An 11,828-nucleotide genomic window follows, 5' to 3' on the forward strand; every position below is an offset into this window, starting at 1 on the left:
GGTAAGCACTGGATATACACCACAGTGGTTAGATCTAGGATTTCCTATGGGGCCATAGTGCGGTGGAAGAAGATAGAGCAGCGGGTTGCAGCTAAGGAGCTTGCTAAGGTGGAGAGACTGGCCTGCTTAGCCATAACAGGCGGAAATAGCACCACAACAACGGCTGGAACGGAAGCCATGCTGGACATGCCTCCACTACACCTTTGGGTCAAGATGGAGGCAGCAGCTGGGGCATACAGACTTACAACTGGTTAAAAGTTGATCTCATCAGGATATACAGAATCACACAATAAGATGGTGACTGATGTAAATATAGGAATGGGTAGGAAAATGTCGGCTGACTATATAATAACCCCCAAATGCTTCAACAAACCTTATAATATAATAATTGGAAGTAGGGAGCATTGGGAAAAAACAGTCCGACACCGTACAGAGGACATTGATTGGTTCACCGATGGGTCAAAATCAGAACAAAGAGTTGGGGCAGGGGTGATGAGGTTCAGCCAAGGCTGGAGGGCATCATCTCTCTAGGAAAACTGACCTTGGTATTCCAAGCTGAAATTACTGCAATCAGGGCATGTGTGGAGGAGAATATGTGTAGGCACTAAATCTATCGCGACAGCCAGGCAGCCCTGAAATCACTGGCAGCTCCTGCAATGAGATCTAAGATTGTAAAATGAAATTTTCACTCTACAGTGGAGAGTCCGCTGATATGAAACTTCCTGACAGATTAAAACTGTGTGCCGGGCCGAGACTCGAACTCGGGACCTTTGCCTTTCGCGGGCAAGTGCTCTACCAACTGAGCTACCCAAGCACGACTCACGTCCCGTCCTCACAGCTTTAATTCCGCCAGTACCTCGTCTTCTACCTTCTAAACTTCACAGAAGCTCTCCTGCGAAACCTGCGGAACTAGCACTCCTGGAAGAAAGGATATTGCGGAGACATGGCTTAGCCACAGCCTGGGGGATGTTTCTAGGTCCCGAGATCGAGTCTCGGTCCGGCACACAGTTTTAATCTGCTAGGAAGTTTCAGATCTAAGATTGTTGCAGAATGCCATAGGGCTTCGGTGGATCAAGGGGGAAGCAATAGAGTAAACCTGGTTTGGGTCCCTGGCCACTCAGGGATCTGTGGCAATGAACAAGCCGACAGATTCGCCAGGATGGGGCAACGACTCCGCTTATTGGACCAATACCTGTCCTGACAATCACCAAGGCTATGATCAAACTAGAACTACGAAATTGACTTAGGAAACAGCACGTAGAATATTGGACCAAGGTCCATAACAAAACCATGGTAAGGTAATGATGCTCAAGCCATGCTTTAAAAGAAGCTCTGTAATCCTGAGATTGAACAGGAAAGAGATCAAACTCATGACTGGACTGATGACTGGCCATGACAATTTCAAAAAACACCTACATAAAATGAGTATAACGGAAGAAGGCCCTAAATGTAGGATCTGTCATAAGGGTGAATAAACTGCATCACATTTAATCTTCGAATGCATGGCATTGGAGAGCAGAAAATACAGAATCTTTGGGACAAGTAGACCTGAAGAAATTGTGTCTAACAAAAAACCGGTAAAGGAACTCCTTGAACTATTTAAGGGCATTGGTTGGCTTTACTAGACATACAAGGAGTGATACCGCACAATAAACTCGATTGCAGTGCAGGCAGTGGTGGATTAGACCTAAGCTGTTTTAGCTTCCCTGTCAAAATCAAATCAATCCCTAGTGCAAAAGGGATGGAGGAGGAGGAGATTAGTGTTTAACGTCCCGTCGACAATGAGGTCATTAGAGACGGAACACAAACTCGGATTAGGGAAAGATAGGGAAGGAAATTGGCCGTGCTCTTTCGAAGGAACCATCCCGCCATTTGCGTGAAGCGATATAGGGAAATTATGGGAAACTTAAATCAGGATGGCCAGACACAGGTGTGAACCATCGTCCCCCCATCTACGTGCAAAAGCGATGTTACATGCCTTAAAGAAGCGGGATGTACCTGACGGGAGGAGGGCGACATGAGTCTCAAATTCTGTGGTACTCGTAGAGGTGACATAAAGAAGTGGATTCGCATTCGTGGCGTAAGTCCCACATATTGCTGACAGAGTCATGGAGTTCCAAACCCATGCCACTGAAAGGTGGCCGGCCGTTGTGGCCGAGCGGTTCTAGGCGCTTGAGTCCGGAACCATGCTGCTGCTGCGGTCGCAGGTTCGAGTCCTGCCTCAGGCATGGATGTGTGTGATGTCCTTAGGTTAGTTAGGTTTAAGTGGTTCTAAGTCTAGGGGCCTGATTACCTCGATTGTTATGTCCCATAGTGCTTAGAGCCATTTGAACCATTTAAAAGGTCTAAATCGAAAATGTTTATGACCTTCGTTGTAGCAATCACAATTATGTATGATGTGAAATTGGCTGCCTAATTAAAGTGGCCACAATGTCATTGTGGTATCTTCAGAGTTGTTTGGGGAATGCCTGAACGATGACCATTACAGAACCTGTATTAGTTTGAAGACCCACAGCAATGGCACTGATCCCCACTGTAAGTGTTAAAGAGCCTGTGGGACATGGAGAGCAAAACATCCAGAGAGTACGTATCAGTCACTTCATCTAATCCAGGCTCAGAGAGGTCTACATAGACGCAATCCACATTCATCTTGATGAACGACTGACAGACCTCTTTTAGTTATCCTGTTTTGTCACAGGTGGAACATTTGGCTTGGTGGTAATAATACTGTTGATATTGATGGGTTTCTTGTCACAGGCGGAACATTTGGCTTGGTGGTAATAATACTGTTGACATTGATGCGTTATAAAACACAAGAGAGCAGCTGTTGTGGGAGTCCCACACCTGCTGGTGTTTTGACTGTGACTTGCGACTTGGGTCGATGTGAGGGCCAAGACTGGTGTTGGGACCGGCGAGTCGGACAAGCAGAAAACGCGGGGGAGGTCCTGCAATGTTGTCGAGGATCAAAGAGACTGTCTCCAGGCCATAGTGAGGGAGGTATGTATCCAACGTTGGATCCTTCAACTTGAGGAGGTCATTGCGGAGTCCTTCATCTGGTATGTGGATGATGATCATGTCCTGGACTAAGGATGCTGAACATGATTGTTTAAATTCAGGGTTTCACACTGGAGCCGCAGTCTCTGGACTGATCCTGCAACCTGACTACCCACTCCCTGAGTATACGCCAGCTGAAAGACTTGTGATGGGCAATTGAAATGCGTAACTGAGAACCGAAATATTCCAGGAGGCATGACTTCATTATATCAGTGTTCATACTGAAGGGAGGGTGGGGGAGGAGGTTCGATCCCTAGGTTGAGCTGCCGCAGTAAGTGGTATATTTCAGAGCCTGCAAATAAAAAAATAAAACGTGTGCTGCTGACCATCACCTGATACCATGGACCAGAAACTGTTGCTGCACCTGGGTCACATAGTTTGCTCATGACTGATCCTTTGTCCAACCGCTGGAATGGCGGAGGTGCCGTCTGGAATCCTTTCACTAGGGAATCAATGAACAACAGGTGGTTGAAGAGTTCAGGAGGCATCATGGCGATGGCAGCCATCTTCTCAACCACCACATCAGTGGATAGTTGCATATTCTGGAGCAGCAGTGTTAGTTGGGCAGTAACGTCCGATGCTGGAATGGAAAGCCAATATCAGCAGACTTGCAGCGTAGATGTCACATGAAAGAAAACCTGTCTACCTGAAGGGTACGGGCATGAAAAACTAAATTCAGAAACAAACACCTCATCACCAACTGACATGTTCAACTCCAGTGGAGGCGCAGTGAGAACACAGCCCAGGTAAACAATGGGGAACAAGTTTATTGAAGGACACACAAAGGAAAGCTCCTTCTTGGAGTGAATTTTTACAGGAACCGCTCGTCATAAGATTTGGTTATCACTCTCGCTAGACACAAGTTCTTAATTGAGCAGATGGCCAAAGCAAATGCCAAAATTAATTTCTAAGTTCACTTTCGAGTTGATAAGTTACAACACAGGATAACGACGACGACCAGTACAAAAGACCACTGCAATCTCAAGTGAAGAGGCCATTTTACAGTAATGAGTGAGGCAGTGAGTGGTGGTTCCACGTTGGAGTAGTGACAGGCTGTAACGTGGTGCTGAAGCTTCTGAAGATTTCCTCAGCGAGAGCTTTCATTGATGGACTACTATTGTGGTCGGCGTCTGGCCCAAAGGATTCGAAGGAATCCCAGATCAGCTCCGGATTAAATACCCTGGTGGTGCCAGGATACAACTGGATCTATTTTCTGCAGACGAACTTGTAGATGGGGCAACCAAAGCCTTAAGTATTCATCTTGGGTTTTAATAATCGCTTCAGCTGCATTTTCGTCCTTTATTACTGTACCACTACTGGTTTCGTGGCGTTAAACCACATCTTCAGGTGACGTGTGATAAAACATTAGAATGGTAAAGCTCGAAATCTTTTATCCCAAGTTTTTCCGCTCAAATGTTTTAATCATATGCCACCTGAAGAAGTGACCCTGAAGAAGCAAGCAAGTGTGCAGGGTCAGCAACCTCTGTTGGTGGTCTCGCTGCCGCCTGTCAGTTGGGTGGCCACGTGAAGTCTTCTGGTTGTCATGTGCAAGCGTGGTCGCTTTGGCTTCGCCACGTCGGCCACTAACATAATGCTGGTGCCAGAGGGGTTTGCCGGCCGGGTTGGCCGGTCGGTTCTAAGCGCTACAGTCTGGAACCGCGCGACCGCTACCGTCGCAGGTTCGAATCCTGCCTCGGGCATGGATGTGTGTGATGTCTTTAGGATAGTTTGGTTTAAGTCGTTCTAAGTTCTAGGGGACTGATGACCTCAGAATTTAAGTCCCATAGTGCTCAGAGCCATATGATTGATGACCTCAGATGTTAAGTCCCATAGTGCTCAGAGCCATTTGAACCATTTTTGAACCAGAGGGGTTGCTTGTAGAGATGGTGAATGGGCCATACAGAGCATAAATGATTGAGACAACATAAATACCCAGTTCCACGGCGACGAAAATCTCCGTCACAGCCGGAAACCTAAACCGAGGGGCAGGAACGCTAGACCTGTAGCTGCAGTAGTGACGTCAGAGAAAGGACCAATTTCGATGGCTACCGTAACCCACATGCGAGAAAAATAACGTGACTGACAGTTTCATTAGTTAACTAGGGAGTGTTTGTCGACAGATCTGGATTAATAAGAGTATGGTATCCGTTCTTTCGGACATGTCTGAAAGAACAGATACCATTGGTAATCTTGCAGCTCTCGAAGAGTGAAATTACAATGAAATCCACACATTTAGCTGCTTACAGGCGTTGATAAATGTCAGCGGGGAAAGTTGAAAATGTGTACTCTGCCCGAGACTCGAACCTAGGATCTCCTGCTTCCATGGCAGACGCTCTATCCATCTGAGCCACCGAGGACACAGAGGATAGAGCGACTACAGGGACTTTTCTCTGGCACGCTCCCCGTGAGATCCACATCCCCACCTTACTGTCCACACACCACATTTGTAGTACCCCTGCCCACTATACTCATTATTCGCGGCAGTCGGTCTACCGATTCCCGTAAGAATTTGGGCAATGTGAATGCATCTGCACTCAAGAAGAAGATCATTGGCCGGAAAGCCTTGTCTATATGAAGACCATTGGTGATCTTGCAGCTCTCGAAGAATGAAATTACAATGAAATCCACATCCAATGAAATCCAGCCTTTGGAAGGCTCTACCCATAATGCTTCAAAAGTTCTCAGTTAAGTAGAGATGCGACGACTTTGCTGGCGAACGTAGCGCACTAAGACAAGGGCAATAACACGGGACGTAGAATATCTTCGATGTACCGCTTATTTGTAAAGGTGCTGCGGATGATAACTAGGAGGGTTATACTGTGAAAAGAAGTGGAGCCCAAAACCTGCTCCTGCTTGTCTTGTCGTACGGCGAGCGACAGTCACGTTGGTATCCCACAGCTGTCCAGGGCGTCTGCAGAATCATCTTCGCTGGTCACTGGGACTCAATTCTAAGTGAGACTCATTACTGGGTACAATACTACTCTAGTCAATGAGATTCCAGGTCGAAAAAGTATCTGGAAACGCACCGAACAGGGACTGGATACCAAACTGAATGTCGCCCGCCATACGGCCCGACAACCAGGACTGATGGTCTGGGGTGCATTTCATTTCATAGCAGGACCCCTTTGGTTGTCATCAGCGGCACCCTTACATCACAGTGATACGTCGATGATATTCCACACCCTCTCTTTATGGCAAACCATCCTAGGCTTACATTCCAGTAAGATAATGTTCACCCGCACACGGCGAGACTTCCTGCTGCTTGTTGTCTTGGTTGCTTGCCTAACCCTACCTTGGCCACCAAAGTCGCCGGATCTCTTCCCGAATACAGAACTTGTGGAGCATTATGAACAGGGCCCTCCGACCATCTCGGGAATTTGACGATCTAATGCGCCAACTGGACAGAACTTGGCACAATATCCCTCAGCGGAGATCCGTAAGTCTGTCAATCAATGCCGAGCAGAATAAATGTTTACATAAGGCCCCGAAGGTGTCAATACGTTATTGACTTGTTCGGTTTGTGAAGTTGTCTCTCTTGAATAAATCATCAGGGTTTTCTGAAGTTGTAGTAATTTGTTTGTCTGTAGATATACATCACATCTATTAGTATCCGTCCCATTCGGATAATTCCTTTGTGGTGCGCCGTTTTTCTTTTGTCTTAGAGTGCATAATGATTTACACATAATCTCAATAATATTACTGCAGTTTCAGAGGAAAAAACTTTAAATTCATTTACAAAGTACGTTGAATACTTCCAGTAATTTATAGTGAAATTTGTTGCGTGTATTCACAACAGTGTTTGTGTCCACTTCGAATTTGATGTTTTGGGGTAGTAAGAGTCACTCGCACACGTCATGTCTTACTTCGTTTCGTGGCTGGTTTTCGTTAGGCAACGTTATTGCAATATTGCAGAGTGAGATGAAGCACAGGCGAACAGGATTAACCCGCAAAAAATAACGATGGTAGATGTGAAATGGTCTTCGAAATAGTTACTCATTCACTCAGTTTCACACACGTTTTCTAAATTGAAAACGTAGCTCGGAAGGAGGACTCTCTCTCTCTCTCCATTTTTTTTTTTTTTTCTTTACGGGATAGAGACGTTATCTGTGCTTTATAAGAGTAAAGGTGAAAACGAATTATTTCTGATGAAATGAAAACATGATTTCTGATGAAATGAAAACATGAAATACGGACGAGTCTATTAATTCAAAGGATATTAAGTTGTGGATAGATGCTCTGCCTTTCTAGAAAAAAATGTTGTTTACTGTTTGCTTTCCAAACGCATTACACAATAACTGCAGCTGCTGCATATTCTGAACTTCTGATGTAACCTCCCTGCTCCACTGGTCTTACTGCTCGGCTGTCAATTGTTCACCAGTGAAAAATGATTGAAAAGCAGATTGAAAAAGCTTTGATGTTCGGTACACAGAGAAACAATCGATTACAGAATGAAGTATTTACTTTCCGAATGGTACAGCTGCTCTTGAAGAGAGGCGGGAGGGATACAGTACTGCATTATGTCCTATGTGGATCAATTAAGGCGCAGGTGTGAGGGAGAACAGTTCGTGAACGGGCTAGCGCCGGTGTTCTCCCACGCTCGCTACAGGTATCGGCGGGTGTCGCAACCGCGTGTGAACCGCGCCGGGTAGTTGTCTGCGTCACGCGCGCTGCGCATGCGCGAGCCCCTACGCTGTTCATCATTGGTTCGCGCGCCGCAGTCGTGCCCGCGCATTACCGAGCCTCTCACGTTCTCTAGCAACAATGGTGCTAATCCGCAGCGCCAAGGATGTCGTTAGCAGGCGCCGATACTCACGCGCTGCCTCCACAGACAAGCTTCGCGCGTTAATCACCCATAAAGTGGGGCAAAGCGCCCGGTGCGAATTCACCAATGAGAGAACGACTTCTCCTTTTCCAACAGCCACAAAGGAAGTCCTGGCCTTATTTCTTGCATATCTCCTCCGCGCTAAAAGCTTCTAGAATTCGTCCATCTTAAGCAGTTCCAATGAAAATGCTCTTTAAGGCTTGTGTGTCCAATCCCCAGAATAATGGTAGCAACCGTTAAAATGGTAACTCACTGTATAGAGATAATTACGAAGTTGTACTTTACTATGACGTTAGAGTTTGGACGCGAATTATGATGTCCTCATTGATGAACAAAACTCCAGCAGTTTCTAAGAAACATTTCTTCAAGCATCTTGAGGCAGATTCTGTGTCGTGGTTGGTATTTGTGACAGACATCAGTTTGGGAGGAGGTGAGAGGGGAAATTCGTATTATTTTCGGGGAAGAGGAAGGCGTGAAGGAAACTAAAACCATTTCTTTAAAAAAACCACAGCTGCTGAAAAACTACGTTTACTAATTACTAGAGCCCAAACTGCCATGCACTATTGAATCTACACTGCTTATGAAACTTCCTGGCAAATTAAAACTGTGTGCCGGAGCGAGACTCGAACTCGGCACACAGTTTTAATCTGCCAGGAAGTTTCATATCAGCGCACACTCCGCTGCAGAGTAAAAATCTCATTCTGGATGCACTGCTTATGTTCCACAGGATTTATTTACTGAGTTAATCGATTTCCGGCTTATTTAGCCATCGTCAGACTGTAACTGACTATTGACGCCAAGGCGATACAATATTTCCAAACAACATTGGAAAAGATGTTACACATCTAGATTGAGACACAGACACAAAGAAAATGATATTTTTGACAGTGTGGTGGTAAAGCAGTTGAACAGTAAATAAGTACAAATGGGGAAATCGGGGAAAACATTAACACCATATTCGAAAACTGTGCCGTATAACAGTTAACATTATTAAACGAACCAAACTAAATAAAAGCAGTATTTGACGATACTACTTCAAGAGGTATTAAATGTGGAAAGTGATACAGAAACGAACTAATAGAAAGAATTAACAAGTGTAATAACAGGATATATGGAGTACATATGCAATCACAATTAAATAAAATAAATCTACAAACACAGGAAAATGAAGGAATATGAAGGAATAGATAGTGTGGAATGTAATGGAAAACAGAGAGCATTACTTGAACTTTAGAAGCTGTGTTTGATCATTTAGGATTAAATGAGGACCGTGGGCTCCTGCAGATTGAGTTTTTGGCCTTTGTTTCCTAAGTGAAGGGCGCGGGAGTAGCTCGTTCATGAGGCCACTTGAACAGCAAACGGTTGTGAAAACACACTTGACCTATTAGCAACAAATAATCCTGCGCTAATAACGAGCATCAAAACGGATACAGAGATTAGTGGACACAGGGGTTGTCGTAGCGAGACTGAATACCGTAACTCCCAAATCCTCCAAAAATGAGCAAAAAAAATCTATTCAAAAAAGCAGATAAAAGTTTGCTTGACGCCTACCTGAGAGGCCATCTCCACGCCTTCCAATTTAACAAAATACGTGTGAACCAGATGTAGGTTGAACTCAGAGAAATAATATCGACAGCAATCGAAAGATTTATACCAAATAAATTAACAAACGACGGAGCAATTCTTCCTGGTGCACAAAACGGGTCAGAAATCTGATGCAGAAACAACGAAAAACGCATACCAAATTTAAAGAAAAACAAAATTCTTAAGGTTTCCGATCTTTTGCAGAAGCTCGAAATTTAGCGCGAACTTCAATACGAGACGCTTATAATAATTTCCACAACAAAACTTTGTCTCAAAACCTGGCACAAAATCGAAAAGATTATGGTCGTATGTAAAGTATGCTAACGGCAAGACGCAATAATTGTCTTTTCTGCGCAATAGGAGTGGAAATACTATCGACGAGTGTGCAGCGAAAGCAGAGTTACTGAACACAGCTTTCAGAAATTCATTCACCAGAGAAGAAGTAAATATTCCAGCATTCGAACAGCTACCAACATGGCTAACTTAGAAGTAGATATCCACTGAGTAATGAAGTAACTCAGCGGTGTGGCCCCGCGGTTAGAGGCGCAATGTCGCGTATTGCGCGGCCCCTCCCGCCGGAAGTCCGAGTCCTTCCTCGGGCGTGGATGTGTGTGTTGTTCTTAGCTTAAGTTAGTTTAAGTAGTGTGTAAGTCTAGGGACTGATGATCTAAGCAGTTTGGTCCCTTAGGAATTCACACACATTTGAACATTTGAACATGAAGCAACTTAAATCACTTAATCAAAGCAAGTCTTCCAGTCCAGATTGTGTATCAATTAGATTCCTTTAAGAGTATGCTAATGAACAGCTCCATACTTAACAATCATATGAAATCGCTCGCTCAACGAAAGATCCGTACCCAAGGGCTGAAAAGTTGCACAGATCACACCAGTATTCAAGAAAGACAATAGGAATAACTACAAGCCCATATCATTAACGTCGATATGCAGCAGTATTTTGGAACATATATTGCGTTCGAACATTATGAATTACCTCGAAGAGAACGGTCTATTGACACAGAGTCAACATGGATTTAGGAAACATCGTTCTTGCGAAACACAACTAGCTCTTTACTCACACGAAGTGTTGAGTGCTATCGACGAAGGATTTCAAATTGATTCCATATTTCTAGATTTCCAGAAGGCTTTTCACACTGTACCTCACAAGCAGCAAATTGCGCGCTCATGGAATATCGTCCCAGTTATGTGACTGGATTCGTGGGTTCCTGTCAGAGAGGTCACAGTTCTTAGTAATTGACGAAAAGTCATGGAGTCAAACAGAAGTGATTTCTAGCATTCCCCAAGGTAGAATTATAGGCCTTCGGCTGTTCCTTGTCTATATAAACAGCGATTTAGAAGACAATCTGAGCAGCCGCCTTAGATTGTTTGCAATTAATACTGTCGTTTATTGTCTAGTAATATAATTAGACGTTCAAAATCAATTGCAAATGAATTTAGATAAGATTCTGTATGGTGTGAAGATTGGCAATGAACCCTAAAAAGTGAGATGTGTGAGGTAATCCAAAGGAGTGCTAAAAGGAATCCATTAAACTTCGGTTACACGATAAATCAAACAAATCTAAAGGCCGTAAATTCAATTAAATATCTAGGAATTACAATCACGAACAACCTAAATTGGAAAGAACTCAGAAAATCTTGAAAGGAAGGCGAACCAAAGACTGTGTTTTATTAGAGAGACTGCCTACACTACACTTGTCCGTCGTCTTTTGGAGTACAGCTACGCGGTGTGGGATCCTTACCAGATAGGATTAACGCAGTACACCAAGAAAGTTCAAAGAAGAGCAGCACATTTTGTACTATCGAGAAGTAGGGGAGAGGGTGTCGCGGAATGAAACAGGATTTCTGGTGAACATAATTAAAACAGAGGGGTTTCTCGTATGGGAGCTTCTCATGAAATTTCAGTCAAAACTTTCTTACCTAAGTGTGATTTGCAGAGTGTCCATGTAGATGTAGATGGGACTCACTCGGTACATGTTCAGAATTCTGCAACGTCCAGCTGCGTTCGTGTTCAACCATCCAGGCTGCTATGTCTCTGCCTGATTGACCAACATAAAACTTATCACAATCAGAACAAGTAATTTTGTACACCCCACTGTTAGCTAGTAATTGGGTCTTTTCTTTGCTATTGAAAATACTCTGAGCTGTCGTGTGCTTCACATAATAGGAAATCCTATAGCTGTAGGATATGAGCGTTTTTGCTCCAGTCTGTAATACCTCTCCTAGATATGGTACTGTACGCCACGTCGTGCAGACAGTGGAAGGGGGCGGCAGATGGGGTGTATAGGAGAGGTATAATTTTCAGTTTTTGTTTCCAAGCAAGATGTGGTCAGTCAGAACAGGATAACAGCCA

The 11,828-nt window shown here is 44.3% G+C and overlaps 1 non-coding gene across 1 annotated transcript; it reads right to left on the bottom strand.

Annotated features, from left to right (window-relative positions):
* Nucleotides 1-740: 740 nt before the first annotated feature.
* On the bottom strand, nucleotides 741-815 carry Trnas-cga. The gene has a single exon. It is a non-coding gene; the product is annotated as a tRNA-Ser (tRNA).
* Between the last annotated feature and the right edge of the window lie 11,013 nt (nucleotides 816-11,828).

This window comes from Schistocerca americana, chromosome 1, assembly GCF_021461395.2.
Source record: "Schistocerca americana isolate TAMUIC-IGC-003095 chromosome 1, iqSchAmer2.1, whole genome shotgun sequence".
Lineage (NCBI taxonomy): Eukaryota > Metazoa > Arthropoda > Insecta > Orthoptera > Acrididae > Schistocerca > Schistocerca americana.